The sequence below is a fragment of the Chenopodium album genome, chromosome 9 (assembly GCF_948465745.1).
Source record: "Chenopodium album chromosome 9, dcCheAlbu1.1, whole genome shotgun sequence".
Taxonomy (NCBI): Eukaryota; Viridiplantae; Streptophyta; class Magnoliopsida; order Caryophyllales; family Amaranthaceae; genus Chenopodium; species Chenopodium album.
In genome coordinates this window covers 44,836,568-44,859,983 of record NC_137842.1, presented here as the reverse complement: position 1 = coordinate 44,859,983, position 23,416 = coordinate 44,836,568, and the positions used below count along the sequence as shown (strand labels likewise).

At 35.6% G+C, this 23,416-nt stretch overlaps 2 long non-coding RNA genes across 3 annotated transcripts; one reads left to right on the top strand and one right to left on the bottom strand.

Moving 5' to 3' along the window:
* Positions 1–443: 443 nt before the first annotated feature.
* LOC145558532 (uncharacterized) lies at positions 444–9,711 on the bottom strand. Of its 2 annotated transcripts, XR_014092517.1 has the most exons (6): positions 9,403–9,711; positions 8,533–8,647; positions 7,318–7,580; positions 7,031–7,088; positions 1,777–2,066; positions 444–702 (listed from the first exon to the last, which is right to left on the bottom strand). It is a non-coding gene; the product is annotated as an uncharacterized LOC145558532 (long non-coding RNA). The 2 variants fall into 2 exon arrangements; XR_014092516.1 differs by lacking the exon at positions 7,031–7,088.
* A 4,602-nt stretch (positions 9,712–14,313) lies between these two features.
* LOC145558531 (uncharacterized) lies at positions 14,314–20,681 on the top strand. Its single transcript, XR_014092515.1, has 2 exons — positions 14,314–16,015; positions 20,135–20,681. It is a non-coding gene; the product is annotated as an uncharacterized LOC145558531 (long non-coding RNA).
* The last annotated feature ends 2,735 nt before the right edge of the window (positions 20,682–23,416 follow it).

Below are 23,416 nucleotides of genomic sequence, written 5' to 3'. Positions count from 1 at the left end.
AACACGTCTCAAATTGCGTCTCTCATCGAGTGCTTGGTACCGTGCCTGAGAAACATGAATGCTAAGTGAGTGATGGACCGCATGATCTGAGATTGCCCACATTGATTCAAAAGAATGAAAAAAAAAAGCGAAAAAAAGAAGAAAAAATGAAAATAAACTTGCGAAATTCAAAACAAAAAAATATATCACTAGTAGAAAAATACAAAAGAGCACCGGTTCAAAACCCCCCTATAGCACCGGTTTTGAACCGGTGTTCATGTGAGGGATGCCAAAAAGTGAGAGTTTTTTCCACCGGTTCAGAACCGGTGACAATAACACAATTATTAGCACCGGTCCTGCTCAGAACCGGTGCCAAAAATGCCCTAAAAAAACAAAAAAAAAAAAAAAAATTTTTGCTTTTTTCACCTGAAATTGTCAGCAGACTATTATATATATACATAATATACTTGAAACTGATAATTTCATTGATAACCTGTAATTTTACACTTGCAAAAAACAAAGAAAAAGAAACACATTGGATATATTCACTATAACAAGAGCAACAACTTCCTACATACAATCACTAGCAGAGCAGCAGCAGCATAGTAGCAGAACAGCAGCAGCGTAGTAGCAGAACAGCAGCGAACAGAGATGCAGCGTCCGCCTGAATCTCACACCACGTCACTGGCTTAGATTCTCTGGTTTGTGCTGAGCTTGTAAACTCTACGCAAGTATTGAATGATTAACAATAAGTAATTAAGATTATACAAAAGTTGACAAAGAAAAAAGATATTAATGTGCAAGTGGGAAGATCTATGCAAGTAATGATAAAGTAACACTACCATCAAGTGTTGATGTGTTACTAGACTTAAGATTAATTTCTAGGAGCAGTGTTGTCAAAACGATAACAACTCGTAAGAGTTATTCTGCAAGCAAAAGGAATTCTCAAATCCAATTTACCCCACACAACTCCCTCACTGCCCCTGCTCTACTCCTCACACACAACAGCCCGTAATTTAAATTTAAGCCACAAGGCAGCCTCTACACAAACCTACAATCACACCACACAGGAACACATCACATCAGCTCTAATTCACAAACAAGTACTTTACAGCCCCCATAATCATATGAATTTACATCCAAAATTATTAACAAAATCACATTAGATACTATTATACTCACAAAACCATTACAAACAAAATAGGGCACCAAATCCGCACAATAAAGCACTCAAACAAAGATCAGTCACTTGCACCAAAAGATGGTGTCACCGAGGGAATTGCAAGCTGCGCTATGTCAAAATTATGTCCTTTGCAAACTAAACAGGGCAACTAGATTGCAGAAATCAGCCCATGATCATCACACACACACAAGGAAAACACTATTAGGTATGCAATCCATAAATCATAGAGTAGCAGTATCTTTAGCACAACCATTATACAATTCAAAAACCATTAATTACTGAAATTAGTAAATAAAAATAGCATATACTAATTCCTAACAATTTCTAATAGCAAATCACAGAAAATAACACAATCAATTCCGATTCCAATTCCGAAAACAATATATGTCGAGTTACTACACAACATCAATTATGAAAAAAATGTGACAATTATCGAGAAACTAATAAAAAATCTACCCTAAAATCACAATCACAAATTCAAATAAAAATACAATAAATTCGCCATATATACATCTACAAATCATATAAGCCAATTCAACTTCAACAATCAAATCAAAATTCTGCAACAAAAATGAATGATAAATTGAAATCAAAGAGAAGAAAGAGAAACTGACCTGTTTGATGGATTCGGCAATTTCAGGGTCAATACCATCGCCGGGAAAGAGAGTGGCGGTGATGGGAGCTCCAGTGGAGAATTGGCTCCAATATCCACCACAGGCAGCAGCTACTGCAGCACCAGCAGGGCCTGCGAGGCAGCGGCTGCAGCAGTTAAACAACCTTTCACAGTTTGCAGTCATCCCTACAATTCGGTCTTTATCATATGTAGTGCAACATGCAGGCAGCGTCCCTCCGACTCATCTTTCTAGGCCATATCCATTATGTGATGCCAACACCACACACAAATCTGCACAAAAGCACAAAGAAATTAATATAGTTCACCACACACATAGTTCACCGCTGTCATTGGGTGACCAAAATGAACAAACCTCCCTTCAAGTGGAACTTGGCTGAAGTCAATAAGTAGTAGCCAATTAAAACAGAACATCATAAGCATTATTATAATATTTTTCTAGACGTTATAATTGTAGTATTATAACTCATAAAGACACAAAAATGATGTTAAGCTTTTGAAATCTAGGAATTAGATCTGGCCATAATCCCCATGTTATAACGGATGCAAGAAAGATTAACAAAATCAACAAAAATAAGAAAACAGATATCCTATGTTCGAAGGGGCCTGCGAGGCAGCAACAGCAATATGGCTGCGAGGCATGTCTTGGCAGAGCATGTATGATACTAACTCCCACTAACTCATAAAAATCACATACCAGATTCAAGTATACGCAAATTGTAAGCTAAAAGATGCCACAACTACCTCCCCCCAATCTCTTTGAGTTTGGTTGGATGAGAAAGACATGAGACTATACTAATCCTTCCAAACAACAATAAGTTCAAAATAGTTGAGGCAAACACTTGGCCACTTAACGATATCCAACATAGTACTCAAGTTTGGGTAACATAATCTATATGGTTGTTCAAGATGCATCAGATATAGCCACATGTGATTGTTAACATTCGATAGTCAAAATAGTGCTATATCAGTCAGATGATCGAATGTCACTAGTGGAAAAAAGGCCATCCGTAACGGGCAAAAAGGGCCCATCCGTAACGGGCAGCGTCCGTTACGTATGCAGCCGTTACGGATGGCCATTGTTATTCGTAACGGGCACTGTCCGTTACGAATAACCCATTATTCGTAACGGACATTTCAAGTGCCCGTTACGAATAATGGGTTATTCGTAACGAACATTTCAAGTGCCCGTTACGAATAACCCATTATTCGTAACTGACATTTCAGGTGCCCGTTACGAATAACTCATTATTCGTAACTGACATTTGAAATGTCCGTTACGAATAAAGTTTTATAGTATATAATTAAATACTTATTTGTAACGGGCAACAAAAATGGCCGTTACGAATAAGTGCTTATTTGTAACTGACAACTCTCCTGCCCGTTACAAATAATCATTAAATTAATTTTTTTTTTTTTGGGATTAAATTTCGACAACATGTATTTATATATAGTTAATATATATTAATTAAAACATGTTCCTGTAAATAAACAATTATACCGAACAATATTTCGTAAAAATTAAAACGACGTAATATAAAAATTTAAGTAGTAAAACATTACAAATAAAAACTTGTATAAATTTATCCAATACATACAACAACACTAATAATATTACTTTGTTCTACCTAAGCTAATAATTATGCATTCAATAAATATTTAGTTCTAAACTATTGCGCTCACTGTTCTCGAACCACATTCAACTCGTCAAGATCAAACGGGGCTTTCCTTGGACAAAAATCTTATACAAAAAAAAAAAAAAAAAAGAATCATGAGGTTACAAAATAAAAACAATCCATAATAAAAACAATCATTAGAATAAATGTTATAGTCCAAATTATAGAAATAAAACTCAAAATATAGAAATAAAACACGTAACATCCTTAATTAACTTATATTTTGGTTCTTATGAACTGAAATCAATGAAAAGTGACCATTTACTCACTTTTGGGAGCGTATAGAGCCAAAAAGGCTTTAAAATTGCCTAAGTGACTTCTATCTTTCCCATCTTTCATGTATTGGTTCAAATTAACACAATAAAACACATAACATCCTTAATTAACTTATATTTTGGTTCCTATGAATTGAAATCAATGAAAAGTGACCATTTACTCACTTTTGGGAGCGTATAGACCAAAAAAGGCTTTAAAATTGCCTAAGTGACTTCTATCTTTCCCATCTTTCATGTATTGGACCAAATTAACACAATAAAACACATAACATCATTAATTAACTTATATTTTGGTTTCTATGAATTGAAATCAATGAAAAGTGACCATTTACTCACTTTTGGGAGCGTATAGAGCCAAAAAGGCTTTAAAATTGCCTAAGGAACTTCTATCTTTCCCATCTTTCATGTATTGGTCCAAATGAACACAATAAAACACATAACATCCTTAATTAACTTATATTTTGGTTTCTATGAATTGAAATCAATGAAAAGTGATCATTTACTCACTTTTGGGAGCGTATAGAGCCAAAAAGGCTTCAAAATTGCCTAAGGGACTTCTATCTTTCCCATCTTTCATGTATTGGTTCTAATTAACACAATATAACACATAACATCCTTAATTAACTTATATTTTGGTTTTTATGAATAGATATCAATGAAAAGTAACCATTTACTCACTTTTGGGAGCGTATAGAGCCAAAAAGACTTCAAAAATTGCCTAAGGGACTTCTATCTTTCCCATCTTTCATGTATTGGTTCAAATTAACACCATAAAACACATAAAATCCTTAATTAACTTATATTTTGGTTTCTATGAATTGAAATCAATGAAAAGTGATCATTTACTCACTTTTGGGAGCGTATAGAGCCAAAAAGGATTCAAAATTGCCTAAGGGACTTCTATCTTTCCCATATTTCATGTATTGGTTCAAATTAACACCATAAAACACATAACATCCTAAATTAACTTATATTTTGGTTTCTATGAATTGAAATCAATGAAAAAGGACCATTTACTCACTTTTGGGACTGAAATGAAGTGACTGATCAGAACTGATCGAATTTGATCGGAACTGAAATTTCAGAACTGATCGGAACTAAAATTTCAGAACTGAGCGGAACTGATCAGAACTGTAATTTCAGAACTGATCGGAACTGATCACAACTAATCAGAACTAAAATTTCGGAACTGATTGGAACTGATCAGAACTGATCGGAACTATACTTTTATTCTTCTATTTATCTAGATGGCTATGGTATCAATTAAAAACTCGAATTCAATAACGAGTGATTGCTACTAAAACTAACAAGACCAAAGAACATAGGAGGGGCTATTCAGGGCAGCCAAAGTGCCGAAAGGCTCATCATCCCACAAATGTAGGATTCCATACTTTCACTCTTTCCTCCCTTTTGATCATGAATGCATTACCTCGTATTACTCCTACAAAGTAAGGAATTAATTAGGGGGACTCTTGATACTCCTATCTCTTAAAATTATGTAGGATTCCCTACTTTTGCTTAAGATTATGTACGAGTAATTACTTAATACTCCTATCTCTCAGGAAGATAAATAAAACACATACAACATATTCTTAACATCTGATCTTTTATATTCTTAATAGTGTGAAGTACTTGTATTAGATTAAATTTAAAATGACTGATTTGAGGTTAATAACTCTGATCTTAAGATCAACAGTTAGCAATATAATACTTCGTATTATCCAAATCAGTAAGTTAATCTCTAGGTTTCATCGATATAATAAACCTTCCATAGTTCCATTTATTTATTTTCTACTCTTTTATGAATGTAAGGATTAAATTTTTTTTAACCTTTAATATTTATACAACAATAGTAAAACATTAGACTCTCATCAAACAAATTTTTTGTTATAAAATATATTCAAATTAAACTATAGAACATAATCAATATTAACCTTTATAAACAACAAAGATATGAACGAAATAAGAATGAATAACAACTTCAGGTGAAACAGGTTTACTATAATTTCGTGGAACTGATCGGAATTGATCAAAACTGAAATTTCAGAATTGATCAAAACTGATCAGAACTGAAATTTCAGAACTGATCGGAACTGATCAGAACTGAAATTTCAGAACTGATCAGAACTGAAATTTCAGAACTGATCGGAACTAAAATTTCAGAACTGATCGGAACGTTATCATACCCTTCAAGCATTTTGCAAAAGGTCCACAGTTCCACACAGATATATATGTCATCCTTCAAACAACCACACGATAAACCATCTCCAATCATGTTTGACAATTATCTTTGAAAGCATATTCGCAAGGGATGAGGTTGATTCCTTTTTTCTAGTCATTCACATTGATATTGACTTGACTCTTTGAAGTATTATGTCCTAACATAAGTTCACAATTTGGAATATACATGTCAATTTTAGAATTACATTAATTATTTTTTGCCAAAACTACCATCAGAGTTCCAGGGTTGTTCTTCAAATAATGATGATCTAAAGAAAGTTGTTCTTCTGTAGTTCTATTATTATATGATGTGAAAAACTGTGTACAGGAATCTTATACTCCTATCTAGTTTGGTTTGCTACGCCTGCAAAAAGATATTCATCCATTTCCTCGCTAATGGCAGATATTTTTCAACTCCCACCGAATCAATCTATCCATCCATGTCAATAGAGTTTCCATATTCCTATCAAATCTATCAAAATTTCTATTACACTCTTTGAATACATCAAACTAAGAATGCCAGTAACATAAAAATGCTAAATCCTTAGCTACACGGTTTAAACTTAAAAAGCCACATAAACTTCAGAAGCCCTTAAAGGAGCAATCTGTCGAGGTTAAGAAACAAAGAAAAGGCTTGCAAGGATACATTCATAAGCATACGACAATACGGCATACCCTAGCCACAACCCTGCATAAAGGACACTGATTCATTAGTGTCCACAACGTTAACCAACAAAGTTCTCATCTCTCCGGCTCTCCCTATCCTGAGTTGACCTCCAGTACATCATCCCAAAACATCAAGTAATCAAATTTAATCATATTGGCCAATAAAGCCGTCATCAATCCTCTGAATAAAAAAATTAAGCAATGATCCTAAACCAACAGTACATTGATACACGCCAAAACTATCAGAACGTGATCAGTAATCACTCATCAACAATCATCTAAAATCAAGCAAAAATTAAAGCAAAAAAAATGAATCGAAAACCAAAACTTCAAGTTCAAAAAGAACAGAAATAATCAATACAACAGTTGATGGTCTAAAATAAATCAGATTAAGACTTACAATTGATATCAAACTATCACATTCTTCATCAGTCAGAAATTTCTCATATACAAATGCCCTAAATTCAAACAAAAATGATAACAAACTTAATAGATTAATTAAAATTCAAAGAAAAAAAATTAATTAAAAAATTCAACTGAAAAAATTCAAAAAATGAATTAACAAAATTGTTTCTTCACCTGGCTAACAAAAAAATTATTTAAAATTACTTAAATTAAGGCTAACAAACTTAATAGATTTAATTTTTCTAAAAATTAAGGCTAACAAAAAAAAATTAAACTTATTACCTTGAGTTCTTCACATGGCCGCCGGAAAAAACCGCAAGCAACCACCACCGGAGTTACGAGGGGACGAGGGAGCTTGCAAAGGAGACCGGAGCAAACGACGGAACTTGCGAGGGGCAAACGACGGAACTTGTGAGGGAGAAAGGGTACTGCACCGGAGCTTGCAAGGGAGACGAAGAAAAAGAGAGAGAAGGGACGAGGACCGGCGACGGAGAAACAGAGGACCACCGGAGAAGAGATTGCACTTCAATGGAGAAGAGATTGCGCTTCAATGGAGAATCAGCGTGCAGTGAGTGAGGGACGAAATGAAAAAAGGGGATTGAAAAGATTTTAGGGCTAATATTGAACATTTACTCGTAACGGACAATTTAAGTCCGTTACAAATAAGTTGGTCAATCTCGTTTTGACTTTACTTTTTGTAACGGACAGAAAATGTCCGTTACGAATAATTTACTATTTGTAACGGGCGGTAAGGTGTCCGTTACAAATAAATACTTATTCGTAACGGACAGAAAGGTGCCCGTTACGAATAAGTATTTATTTGTAACGGACACCTTACCGCCCGTTACAAATACTACTTTTTTACGCAGATTGATAATTTTTTGTAACGGACCTTAATTTCGCCCGTTACGAATAATGTTATTGTAACGGGCAACAACATGCCCGTTACGATTAAGCCGTTGCAAATAGACTTTTTTTCACTAGTGTGTGATAGTTAACTTGAATCAATCAAGATGCATCAGATATAGCCGCATGTGATAGTTAACTTGAATCACTCAGATGATCGAATGCATCATATTTCAAAACAGAAAAAAATAGTGCTATAGTGATTCGGTCATAATCACTATATTTTGATTTATTCATGCAAAAGAGTATATTCAATTTCTCAGAAATTCAGTCCATGGAGACTGAACAAACTAAAGTAATTTGGTAGAAAGTAACTGACAAGAACTAGCTTCAAGACTCCTATTTTAAGATAGAGAACGTTGTAGATCACTAGTGCACCTAAATCGATTCATCTAGCTCATTTTTGGAAAAGAAAACATAATCAAGACTAAGGAACCTAGAATAAGCAAGGACAACAGCTCAATAACAGAGAAAATTCTAAGCGCAGACCATAGTAGGATTTTAAAAAACAGAGCATAGAGACCAAATGATATATCAAGGAGCAGAGTAAGAAGATGCCTTGCGGCATTACGGATAAAGCTTAAAACATACTAAACCCTCCAGAGCTATCTCTTGTTACGAAGCCTCTACTCTCCTACAAGCTTCAATTCAGCATCCAATCGCTCCTTGTCGTAAAGACAACGTGGCTTCTTAAATGTCTTCCCATCTATACACCATCCATTCACAAAATCATCACTTAGATCATCCAATTCAACCAAATATACAAAATTTCTCCCTAGAATCTCAAATTTATCATGCATTTTGATAATTTCACAAAACTCACTACTGTTTCTAACCTAATTAGCAGAACAAACCAAACTAATTAACCCAACAGAAAGTTATCAATTTGCTGCATTTCACATACAAAAACAGATCATTACTCTAACATGATAAACCCTAAATTTCCATATTAAGTAAAATGTACAAGCTTTATGACAGTAACGATTCAAAATATAAAATCACAAACCCAGCCTATCAAACAATCAATTAAAATTTTCCTAATTGATTTCTAATCTTAAAATTAACTAATCCTAGAAAAAAAGAGATAATGCCCAATACATAGATCCAAATAAATGATTAAAAATACAAACAACAGTAGAAATTGAACAATTAATTCATCATAGTAGCCATCAAAATGTCATAATTTCATCGCTTTCAAAGCAAAACTAAACACCAAATTCATAATAATCCAACGACATCAACTTACAAAAATGGAATACATCAAAATTCAAAGCCCTAAATTAAGAGCAAGTAAACCCTCAAATCTAACATACACTGATAATCAAAAACAGTCAACCATGACCCTAAACTCTAAATCTGACAAAATCCAATAATTAAACGAATTACCACTGAAATAAGCACATAAATTAGCAACATAAAGCGAAAATGTGTAAAATTTAAAAAATCCAGACCAGAAATTACCTATCTTCCTGTTCTTCCTGCAATCCTGCCTTTACCTTGTACCCTAAACTTCGAGAAGAAAAGTGTTGCTTGCGACGCAGTGATGAAAAGGAGATCGAGACAAAGGGAAATCGGCGGTGGTCGGTGGTGGCTTCGATTGCATGTGACTGCGATTTTGAGGAGAGATAAGGCAAGAGTGAGGATCTGTCACCGCCGTTGAAGTATCGGATTTCAAGGTGGTGGTGGCTACGGTAGGAAGCTGTCATGGAGAGAGAGAGAGAGAGGAGAGAGAGCAAGGGGGAGGAGAGAGAGGAGAGAGGAGAGGATCGAAATAAGGGCCATCGTATAAGGCAAAGCTGGTATTTTTTTTTTAAGAATTCCCACCGGTTTGAACCGGTGGCATTTCTCTAATTTGGCACCGGTTTGGTTTGAACCGGTGCCATTTCTATTTTACTAAAACCCGCCTAATTTTTTCCCAACGGTTTTAAAGAACCGGTGCCAATAACTCGGTGCCAAAATGAATTTTTCTACTAGTGTATGAAAAATAAAACTTGCAAAGTCTAATACACAATTGCATATCTTGGGAGCTTCTCTCGGGTCTTGAGCCTTTTACCCCTTTCTTCCTTAAACCTTCGGCTTAACCACCTTACAACCCTTGAAAGACCTCTTTGAGGTGTACACACACTTGTGCAAAGTTCGGTTAGCTACGTTCGGCCTGATTCCTAACGGATACGTAGGCAACCTCACATCGAGGTGCGGCCACATTCATATTCACATTTATATTCATATCCATGCTTGATCGATTCAAAGAATATCCAATGCTTACCCCTACCCATTTAGAGCTAGACTTGGGGGCTTGAACCCACATCATTTAGCCTACCCAGCCTGAAGAGTCATCATCTTTGACTCTTCTCACATATATTTCCATCACCATAACCCTTGCAGCCAGCCTTAGTATCACATTCACACATTTCACTCACACATCCATATCCATAACATCTTTCCCTTTAAGAACCCTTTTTCATGAAATCTTGTTTCAACACTGTGCATGTTTCATCATCTTTCAAGACAACATTCATCAGAAGAAACATTGTATACTTGCTTAGCTTCTTGACCTGAGCAATGTTCATTGTTTCATGCATCGCATAATGTGCTGAGTAACATTTCTATATCAATGATTTGTAATAATACAAAGCATATCGTTCTTAGCTCCTTGACCTAAGCAACGTTCATAATCAATTCATCTATATACGTGCTTAGCTTCCAGACCTAAGTGACGTTCAAGATCGTTTCTTTACACCATATATGATGCTTAGCTCCATGACTTAAGTTCATTCATCTATCGTGTCACATGATGTAATTGTCCTTAGCCTCCTGGCTTAAGAACATGCATCATGCATACATTATTCTCAGGACAAGCAATTCAATCCATACGATTCATTTCATCTTGCTCAAGGAGGAAGTTCAAAACTTCTTCCGATTTTCATTATTTTATTTTGGGGAAGTTCAAAAACTTTTTCAAAATTTTTATCGAGGGAAGTTCGGAAATAAAATTTCATTTTTCACGTCTTTCTTTTTCGAGAGAAAGTCGGTACCCTCCACTCGTCTCATGACAAAAATGATGGAAAATTTTTGCTTTTGTATTTTCGGTTGCTTGTGTCTACACACACACACACTCAAACTATACACACACAATCACAAGTCATACTCATGTCATGTCATGTCATGTCGTGTCAAGTCAAACTTGGTCAAGTCAGTTGGTCAAGTCAATCATAGTCTATACGAGTCCCCTGGCAAATTTTATTTTGCAGGTCTCAATTACAACCCACGTCCGGGGACAAGCGGACCATCTACAGCCCACGTCCGGGGACAAGCGGACCATTTACAACTAGCCCACGTCCGAGGACAAGCGGACCATCTACAGCCCACGTCCGGGGACAAGCGGACCATTTACAGCCCACGTCCGGGGACAAGCGGACCATCTACAACCCACGTTCGGGGACAAGCGAACAATCTACAGCCCACATTCGGGGACAAGCGGACCATCTACAACCCACGTTCGGGGATAATCGAACCACCATCATTTCATGAAGCAAGGTTCTCGATACACAGAGACTTGCAATCTCATCATCTGTCGACTTTCCTCAAGCATGGAAAGTATTATCCGGTGGATTTCTTCAAGCATAGAAAACCGCCAAATTCCTTTGTCGGCTTTCCTCAAGCATGGAAAGCATTATCAGTGGATTTCTTCAAGCATAGAAAAACGCAAAAATCATATGTCGACTTTCCTCAAGCATGGAAAGTGTCATCCGGTAGGTTTCTTCAGGCTTAGAAAGCTACCAAACTCGTTAGTCGGCTTTCCTCAAGCATGGAAAGCATTTCAACAAAAGTCATCCGGTGGATTCCTTCAAGCATAGGAAGCTACCAAACTCATTTGTCACGGATAAACTGGTGTCAGATACGCATTCTATCCCTTTACTCTTTTATCTATAGAACTAACATTTTTCTGCCGGTATCGGCGTATACAGAGTGATTTAGGATCGCAGAACGTCTTAAATCATTCTCCGTCCCTATCGACTACTTTGACTATCGTTTCCGAAACTGACGTTTCTACAAACTCAGTCAAAGTGGGGGCTTCTGTAGACACCTAAAAATGTCTCCCCAAATCCAAACCCGATGATGAACAACCTTTCACCGCCATTATTGGTCGGGTTGAGTATTTAATCTTGGAGTGCTTAAATCCATATTTCCATTTCATAAAACCAACAAAACTCCTATCCCATTTCCCCAAAACATAACTTATTTTCCTCTTTTCGTGCCTTTAAACCCAAAATAATTCATTTCGTGTCCTTTAAAATCATTCATTTCGTGTCCTTTTTATAAAAACGTTTAATCCAGTTTATTTTGGTCCATAATCTGGGTCCAATGATTGAATAGTTGGATGGGGTTTGAAAAGATCTTTCTAACGATATATTATAAGCCCAAATCCGAGTTATAACGAATAAGTTATGGCCAAAATATTCAGCCGAGCCCAAACCGAACCTAAGCCCACCTTACCTACGACCCAATGATCATGTGGAGGGTCCAAATGATTTAATCAAATTCCTAAACCAATTAGGATTAATTAGAAGCTTCTATAAGTTTCTAAAATATCTTAATTATCCTTTTTGAAAAGATAAGATTAACGAGTTTGAAATTGAATAAAACTTTTCTTTTTGAAAATCCTATTTCTATTAGAATTGAAAGACGTTCAAAGATAGACAGATATTATTTTCGTGCCTCATAGTTTTTATCCAAATTTTATATTGTTGGATATCCCTTGAAATTATCTTTCCAATGATATATTATAATATCAATTCCGAGCTATAACGGAAAAGATATGAATAAAATGTCAAACTCTATCCGAAACTGACACCGTCTCACTATTTCGGCCATATCTTTTATTATACAAAATATTTTAATCCGATTCTAATTGGGTTAGAAAGTAGACTTCAAGATCTTTCCGAAGATATCTTATTTATCTTATTCCGATTTCTGGATCAAAAGATATGATAAAAACAAAAACCGCAAAAACTGCTGTCTATCGCAAGAGTTTTATCCGATTCGAATTCTTATCTTTTCTTGATTCTTCGACCCTTTTTTTTCTCTATAAATAGAGGTCATATCTCCTCTTTTTCAATCATCAAGAAGCTTGATCACAAAATCATTCTCTTCTCCCTTTTTAGCCTAAATACTAGCCACCCTATTCTCTCAAAATACTTCCCCTAATTAAGCACTCCAAGGAGTTCATACAATACCCAAAGTTCTATACTTAAACCAAGGTGTAAAAGGTATAATTAAATGAGGGTTTGGACCAAATCAAATCTACATTTTTTTAATTTAATTTTCATTTGATTTATATTTATTGAAGTTACTAACAGTTTATTCATGATGTAGCAATTTAAAGGAACGTGCGGAATGTGATTAATTAATTAATTTAATTACTCTTATTTTAATATTGCTAGTATCATAATTAGGGTTATTATTATTATTATTATTTGATTTGACTAACAATTTATTGTTAAATTGCTTCCAATATTAATGTTTATTCTATTATATTTTTTATGATCACCATTTTGCATGTTTAAAGGGAATATATAATTGAAAATCACGCCTAATAAGATAATTTGGACAACCGGCTTAGGTTCCTTTTTAATCTTGTTGTTAATCAAGTGATCACGATATTTTATAATTATGTGTTGCATTAATATTCAACCAATTTTGCTTAATAATAGTTTGGAGCAAATTGAATATTTTGTTTGTATGCCTTTGAGATCGCAGGAATCACTTTTCACTATAAGAATCGAGTAGAGGCCAATACGGGCGAATGTGACTCCATGACTCACTTCGTACCATCATCCCCGATCCTCCTTTTGTGGTTTCGAACCATATGGAGTTAGTAATCTCATGGATTATGAATGGGGTGTAACCTTCACGGGTCAATCGTTGTTGCCTATCGTTGTCCCTTATTCGTGGTTGCCTTTTATGATCCGTGAACGCTTTACAAGTTCCTTAAAAACTTGTTGGCGGCTCCCTACTTTGCTTTGTCCCTAATCGTAATGTCAATTCCCACTTCCTATGATTGCCAAGCATATTTACACGTGGTTTAACGTAGGCGCAATTCGAACGACGCCTACAGACACATAGGATGACACGTATCATTCATGTGGCACCAAACCATCTTGAGATAGGGGTGACACATGGCAATACCATATTATCCCTTTGAGTTTAATAATGTCATAGATTTGTCACCATCTCCATAAACAAGAGGATATTTTGTAAATAACCACTCCAAAATCTACCATATGTTGAACTAACCACCCTGTTTTTTTTTTTTTTTTTTTTGAAATTAAAAAATACCACCCCTATTTTACAAAACTAGTAGGTTTCACCACCCTCCTATATTCCGACCTGTTTTCCGACTGATGGCCCATATGTCACCACCTTATTGCTCTAAAATAACGAAAAAAATTTAATCATTTTTTTTTTAAAAAAAGGCACCCACCCATCCTCGTTCTCCTGCCACTGGGACAATCAACCCCACCCAAATTAATCTCATGTCGAACCACCAAAATCAGCCAGTCCTCTCCCACTCCCTATTCAATGTCAGTGTCTAGCATAGCCTCCCTGCCAACGCCCACTCTTCCCTCAACTGACGGCAAACCAAACTTAACCCTCCACCTCGACCACCACTTGAAACTCGCATCATCCCTCGAAGAAGCACGAATCGCTATCCCCACCCCATGCTTGAAACCCGTAGCTCATCCCTCGCGTGAAATTCCACCCCCTTGCCTGAAACCGAAGCCTTATCCCAATCTCCACAACCTGAAATCTCCTATTAGCCCAAAAATCCAAACCTCACTTGAAACCCTAACCCTGAAACTATACTAAGCCAAGGAGCGGGATCGAAATCGTTGAGGGGAAAAGGAAGGGGGCGAAAACAAGAACGAAAAGAAGGAGGGGATGCCCGAAATAGAGACGTGGAAGGGAGGGGTTGCCTGAGGTGGCAGGGCTATCGCCTACTAGAAGCGGTCGGAAAACTGACCAAAATAGAGGTAGAGGTGATGAAACCTACTCGTAAAATACTAATTTTGTATGATAGGGATGGTATTTTTTTTATTTATTTTTTAAAAAAAGTGATTAGTTTAACACAAGGTACATTTTGGAGGATTTATTTTAAAAAAAAAAATTCCTGAACAAGAATTAGAATTAGAAACAAAAATAAAAACATCGAAACATCACTTCAATCAATCATCATCGCTTTAAAGTTTTCTTAACACACAAAATTTTCTTTTTCACTTGTTCTCATTCATTCTCAGATCTTCCACCTTGTCAAAAAAAAAAACCGAAAACTCCCCAAAGCTTGAAGCTGGTAGTGGTGGATGGCAAGAACGAACAAATACACCTCTTTGAACTTCAACGACATCTACGAGAAGAAGATCATCAACCCCAACAACACCTCTTCAACTAACTCCAACTCTCGATCACCCTCTTCTTCTACCGCTCACCCCCACAAATCTTACTCCCTCTCCGCCTCCTCCCGCCTCGGCCATGGCGGCATGCTCGTCCTCTCTCGCTCTTCTCCTAAACCTCAACCTCAACCACCACCGCCGCAACTTCCTCAACCTGACTCTATAAATCTTCCTAACAACCCGTATTCGAATTCGAAACCATCTGATTCCAATTCCGATTCGGATTCCATCTCGCTTCGTCCTCAAGGGAAGACTGGCGGAAGCCTAACCTTTCAGGAGAAGGAGATTAGCAAGGTTGATGTTCCGTCTCTTCCTAGTCCTAAGAGTAATAAGTTTGTTCCGCCTCACCTGAGGCCGGGGTTCGTGCCGAGAGAGGTACCGCCTTCTCCTGAAAAGCCGAGGCAGGGGAATTATCGCCCCGGCTCGGCTCATGGGAATTATCATGGATCGCCTAATCGCTATATTGAGGATGGACGGCCTAAGTCTGGGAGTGGGTATGAGAGAAGGATGAGACTTCCTGGACCTGGATATGGAGATGCACCCGTTCCTCCTGCTGTCGAATCGGTTTCGGTTGTTTCGAATCGTCCGAGATCCGGTGGGAGTCGCCCTAGTTGAAATGGATGGTAATCCTCTTTTATATTAATTAATACATATTGTGTTTTTTTTTTTTTTTTTTTTTGATAAAAAATACATATTGTGTTTAGTTGTCAATATATACTTTTGTTTTCTCAAATATTTATTTTTTAACATTTGAAGTTGGGTTGTATATGTTGATTTTATTTTTTTGTTTTTTGTTTTTTATAGTGATATTGAGTTATTGAGGTTATTGTATGTGTCAAATATTTTCTACTAATGGGTTTGCGACTTGCATGAATAAATGAATTGACTACCTTTATTGGTTCAATTTTGCTGTTGAATTGTTGTTCTATTTAAGTAAAATTATATCCTCTTCATCCAAACTCAAACATATTGTATTTGTCGTGATGCCTTTTCGTTATAAAGCTTTAACTCATATCACGTATTTGATTACAAGTGAAAACTTGGGAAATTTTACTTAACATGAAATTGACAAGGTGATCATGAATGCTTATTAGAGTAGATATATTGAAATGACTGTTTGATGATTTCTGTACATTATGAACTTATGTATTAATAGCTGAAAACACATGAGTTGATAAACACTCATTGAAGGTTAATATATTTCACGTGTCAAAAAAAAAAAAGGTTAATATATTTCTTGTATTTAGTGATAGTAGATTAGTAGTCGAATAAAAAATCGAGATGTTTGCAACAATTCCTTAGGCCTAAAATAGTGCTCCTTTTGTAGGAAATAATTGTCAGGTATATTATTTTAGGGTGTCTAGTAGGAGTTGAAACATTTCTTAGAGTAGAAACTGACATTGCTTGCATTTAGAAAACATGCCCTTACTGATGAGAAGGGGAAACTTTTACAAAAGGGATTTTAGTGATCATGGTGAAACTTTACCTATTAAAGTTTAGTAGGAGTATTTTTTCTGACATACGCTGCAAATGTGCCCTCCATGGACTCCATGCCCCCCAATATTCACTGTAACCTCTAATTTCATGAGCTATAATGCTAGCTTGTAGGATATGGGATGACACTTGCTGTTTGGTTGGAAACTAAGCTTATATGCGACTATGCGTCAATATAGGACTATGTATACAGGGAAAGTATTATGGAATCCATTGTTGGAAGGGGAAGTGGGGAACCGAGAAATAGGTACTCCATGTGTCACATTCTGGTATTGTCTTGCTGTATGCCACAACAACCACCGAGTCTTTCTAAGTAATTTTAATTTAGTGACCTTAAACTTGAATTGTTGCAAAATGTTGGCCAAAGTGTATAACATGCCTTAACAGATCAGAGTGAAAGCTGGTGCTTTTTTTTTTATTATTTTTTTTTTTATGTTGTATATTGGCGTCAAAAACATGTGGTAAGAGATTCAAACTTACGTGGGAAGGGATTCAAATGACGTAATGTTCATGTGCATGTCTGCCCGGAAACCTCTAGTGTTTGCTACAAAAAGAAATTAAAAAATCTTGAAAAACTTTGTTGCATTGGCCACATAATGGAGGATGTTTTGGTGTATACTTGAGTATTCTGTTAAATAATTGTTGGCTGATGGGAGGATCAGGGAGGGTTTTTAAGCTCATCTCAAATTGTAAATATGAAAGTTCCAATTTCAGTTATTGGCAATGTCAAAATGTGGATTCAGAATAGGATGTTATTAACTGAAAAAAAAATGAATTTTGTTGGAGGTGATCATAAGAGATGGAATTTAAAGAAAATTCTAGTTAAAATACGAAATAGACAAGTGAATAATCAAAGAGGAACTTGTTAAGAGAGAGTTTCCTTACAAAAGAAGTTGACCTATGATAATGAAAGATGGATGTATGGGGTACCTAATGACTCATATTGCATAAAGACATGGTTTCTTAGCCTTGTATGGCGTAGCTATACAGTCATAATTAAGACAATTATTCTGCAAAATAATTTCGGTGTACAAAATCTTAATTTACTGTCACACATGCATGTAAAGCTAACAAATTGAATCATAAATAACTCAACAAGAATATATAAATTTCTGTTTTAAAGTAACAGTATTTTGATTTCTTAGTATCTGACAATTTACAGTTCTCCATTCGCATGCATTGCATTGCTTACATAGAATGGGTCTTCTTTCTCTCCCGGTTTGTCTGCCTGTTTAGTTTTTATCTATATATGATATTCCCATTAGTCCAAACAGGGTTATATTACTGGTTGACCCTATCTGGCATAAAACACAATTCTTCAATTAAGTTTGACAGGGAAAGAAAAATGTGTTGGGGATTTAACTCTTGTGGCTATTCTTATCATTTCTGTCTAACCAGCTCATTTAATCCTTATCTCATTTTCATTTGTTTGAACTATATTACAAGCTGCAATCCATCTGCTCTCCATGTTTTTTTGTTGAATAATTTGGATCACTGAAATCAAGAATTCACTAGAAATTCAGGCATTTATTTATCTTTAGTAAATTTCTAGATTTAACGATTACGGTTGAAGTCTTCCAATAAATCCAGCTCATTTTGCTTTATTCTTTACAGTTTAACCTATACATTGTCTGATCAAACATTATACTACCTCCGTCTCATATTATGTGCAACATTTACTAAAAATAGATGCTACACTTTATTTGCAACAAATGTTTTCTTTCCTTTTATTGGTTGTCATTTCTCTCTATCTCTCTCCTCATCACATGCTTTTTTTATATTTCTCTCTCCATTTACCACTCACATACAAATTTTGTCTAGGAGTCCGTGTCGATGTTTTTGTTGCAAATAATATGTAAGGGAGGTAGTACTTTCTTGGTCTTTGTGTTAAATAGAAACAAATGTGGTCTTTATAATGATGTTTCCTTGGACTTTGTTTCTTGGATACTCGTGTCCGACATTGGTACTTGTCCTAGTGTTTGACTAGTCTATTTTGTGAAAAACTCCTTTATTATGGCCCAAAATGAAGTTTCCAGATGTCATACCCATGTCAGAGTGTTGTACTTGAGGTAAAAAGTGAAATGAAGAGTTTGGTAACAAAGGGCTTGGGCATTGATAGATCCCCTGTGAAATATTGCTTCATTTATCTAACAACATTTTTTTCTGTTTGCTGCCTCTTCTAAGGACAAGATCTCCCTTACCCTCTATTTGTGATATGAAGATTTGGGCTCAACAAGCTGTAGCTTCTTTATTAATGGATCAGGTGAACAGACAAGTTAATGAACTTTAACTTACACTTTTATCCCCCTTCAGTAAAGGGTCTCAACATTGATCGTCTTGTCTTCTTTCTGTTGTCCTTAATGTATAGAATGAAAATTCTCTTTTATTACACATAATAGAAAATGATAAGAGTTGTCAATCTCCTACAAATCGAGTTCCTGCTACAAAGATGAAGCTTCAAATGAATATGTACCTGGCCAAAGGACTAATATATTGGGCTCTATGTTTAATGCACCCATGTGAAGTCTGTATGTGAATGTCTTAAATTCGAAATAACTCTCTTACATGCCAAAAGCTGTGTTTCCTTATGAACATTCCATTTTCCCATGTAATCATAGTCACCCTTCTAATCCTTTTTTCATGCTTCTGCATCATTATTGTTGATTGTTGTATCAAGGCACAACTGCAGAGGGATTATGAAAATGGTTTGGATAAAGATCAATGACAAAACAAAGAAATAAGGATAGACTATAATGTAAGTTCGATGTAGCATGTTAATGTGCACTTTTTAATAGAAGAAATACTTTGGATTTATTATCGGTAAAATATTTCTTCAATTGTAGGAATGAACGGGGGCAGTATTTAAGTAGATGGTTATGAATTGTCAAATTTAAATAAGTTCCCTATAAACCGGAGCTGCTTATTCAGCACGCATACTCCACAACTCCAGTATGTGTACTTGTGTACTTGATGCACAGCATAGCATAGTTGTGCTGGGTATGTCAGGTGCTGAAAGCAGGAACTCTTGCATGTGCTTAAATATTGACACTGAATGACTGGATCATTAATGTGAAACGATATCTGAAACACATTTTTGTTAACTGGTGTAGATATCTGGAACTCTTCATATGTTTTAGTCAATGATATAGTGAGATGTTAGTCCATGTGAGTTTCTGGTGTTTGTTCAACGTATGTTGGTTTGCTATCTTGCTGCTAGCGTAATGAATTTCTTTTGGCATTCTGTGCAGATGAATTCATGAAAACTGGACTCATTTCCAAGTGTGGAGCTAAAATTTCAATTGGTACAGTTAAATTCCAAGGATGAGGAGCTTCAACGGCTGAAACCCTGAGTTCTTGTACATCTTATACACCTTTGAAATCTCCAGTACATGGATTCTGAAGTTCAGGGGACTAGAAGAATGGTGATGGAATCATATGATGTCAGATATGGTGCTGTATGAAAAAGAGGCTTGATGATCGATCCAATGGCTTTTTGGTTGGTAGGTGATCTTGTCTTGCTGATAGTTAGGATGATTCACAATTGCATAGACCTTCTAAATTAGAATTTATGTGTTATTTATGAATTTGAGTGATGAACAATGTTTCTGACGTAGATTTTGCTGCAATATTATATTAATATGATGTAATTCTTTTATCTTTGTACCATACCTTGGTTTTTGTATTGGGGGTTGAATATGTTGTGACGAATATGTTTGTGACAGACATATTGTCCAATATAGAGGCAGTGTTTCCATCACTAATCGACTATGTTAGCATATTTCCTTTTACGCAGTATTTGTGTGGTCATTGTTTAAAAATCTCTCTTATCTACGCCGTACTGGTCAAACATGGTGACATCAATCAAAATTTCGTGTTGTAATTGATTTGGTATTTATGGTTAGTACTGAATAATGTTACTCAGTTACATCAGTGTAAGAGGAAGTTGACTTCTTTCTGTACATATCTTGAATCCTCTGTCCCAGTTTCTTTGTACCATATCCTAGTTCTCCCAACCTGCTGCAATCGTATTGAAACACTCTTCTGCTGAAGTGGGCAACTATGAATCTCCTGCAACTTTAGCGATTGACCACAAGACATTCCTGTTTGTCTTGTATGCTTGCGACCAACCCATGACTTGCTTCAGGCATCTCTTGCTATATATGGACCCAAAGAAAAAGCGGTGCTCTGTTTCAGAACATTCCCCTTATTAACTGTGAGCTCATTCTTTTATAAGTCAATTGTTCTTTAGTCTGCAATCTCCCATGGTATTCTTACTGACTTGCAGCGTCATTGCTTCATTTTTTCTGTAAAATGTTATGGAGTTAGGCTTTGTAAAATCTCAAACCTGCATATTACTGTGCTTTACCTTGCATATGTGATACCACAACATTTTGTCTTACTTGATGGCAATGTACTAGATCAGCTTTTCCAATGCAAAATTGTCTTTAGACGTCTTTAAGTTACTGACATCGAGTTGCAAACTCTATCTCAATTTATTTTTCCAGCTCTAGTTCATTTATCAGTAGTTCAACACTTCAACCAAGTATCTAAGTATCTAGTCTCATGAATCTCCTACACTTTCTGTATAACTATTTGGCATAAGGAACATTTGTGCTCAATAATTTTTAAGCTCATTAAGACAAAGCTTATCAGTTAAAGTCAATTCTAATTACAAACCTTGATCCATGTCCTATTTTTATCTTGAGAAATCAAAGTTCAATTTTCTAGTGTTCATATGAATTATGAAAACCAAGGTATCTGAATGGCAGGAAACCAATTGGAATCCAGTCGCATCGCTTGGCTTTTGCTCATCAGCAGCTTTCCTCCCCCATAAACTAGCTGGATCCCCATATGTGACAAGCTGTCCTTAGTTTTCTTTCGAACCATTTATGTCATAAACTAGCTGAACCCCTTGCTGTAGTAAATAACCTGTTACAAAATCACTCAAACTAAATAGGCAAATCATGAGGAATGCATATAGATTTTTGATTGATTAAATCGAGTCTTCTAACCATGTACTCCATTCGAAGAACAAAGAGCATGTGTGAGATTGGATGCCCACGTCCTATGCGAGGACACCCATAGGCAGAAAGTAGTAGTAACATAGGCTTCATCCTCAGGAAATCTGAATTCTGTCATCATCTCTTCAAAAAAGTTTCTAGTCAATACACTCCACACACCACTTGAGCCAAAAATATGCACATAGGCACAAAAAGTCGTACACAATAAATTTTGCACACGACAATTGAGTGTTTTTTTTTGAGAGGAGAACAATTGAACATCGTATTCAGAGCAAGTTGGAGGAAACCTAAAGAGAGAATATTGGTATATAAGGGGGTATTGCCTTAGAAAAAAAAAAAGTTTATCACTTTAATAAACAAAGTTAAGTTTGTTTATCAAATGACAAAATTGTAAATAACTCCACAGTTGGGGAATGACCACCATTTGATTCATTGATTTTAGAAACGAGGTATGGGGTTAGAGTGATTATTAAAACTCATACCTAATACGAAGTATTTGTTTAAGAAAATTTCATTTTTTTTAAACCATACCTTAAACCAACAAAGTGTGATCTTCGGAAACTCAAGGAGAGGTGGGTGTGGCTCAAGGATACGAGTTTATTCGAAAATTAGAATAACGCATGGCAATTAAGTTAAACAAACTCATACTTGTTACATAATGGTAAAATTAGAGCAATTAATAAGATGAAAAAAAATTAATTGCTCTAATTTTACCATTATGTAACAAGTATGAGTTTGTTTAACTTAATTGCCATGCGTTATTCTAATTTTCGAATAAACTCACCAATTGGGTGTTGGTATAGTGGTGATTGGGACTACACTTGGTAGGGATGACCTGTGTTCGATCCCCCGCAACAACAATTGGGAGGCGACCTTTTAAGAAACATTATCTACACGCATGTTTGTTTTTCCTGCCAAAACACAGCATGGATTTAACTTGGCAACCACGTTCTCGTCCGGCCCCAACTTGTTCATTCTTTCCATTTCTTCGTCTTCTTGTATTTGCCTAGTTGTACCTGTCCCAATCTTTCACAAATATATCAAGTTTATATTATTTCGACACCCAAATTTAATTGTCAACTTTACCCATCAACATTATTTTATTTCCACCATTATCATAGCTTCTGTAACATACACATGCTAACAAATATTTATTAATTTCATGATAATTTAAGTTTGTTCAGTCCCTATGACCTACCACCTACTAATCGTATGAGATCGATCAATTACAAAGTATACAATAGTCAAAAGGAAAATTTGTAAATAATAATCCCAACTTTGCTCCATTTTCTTTTAATAATCCCAACTTTGGATTATTCTTGAATAATCCCAACTTTGGGGGTTGTTTACTTTCTTCAATCCCTTTTACCGATTACCGGTTGAAAAGGTTAATTTTTGTTTTCTTCATAAAGAACACGTGTTGAGATCTAATTTGCCAAATAAAAATAATAAAAAACAAAACAAAAACAAAAAAACAAAAACAAAAACAATAATAAAAAAAAATAGAAA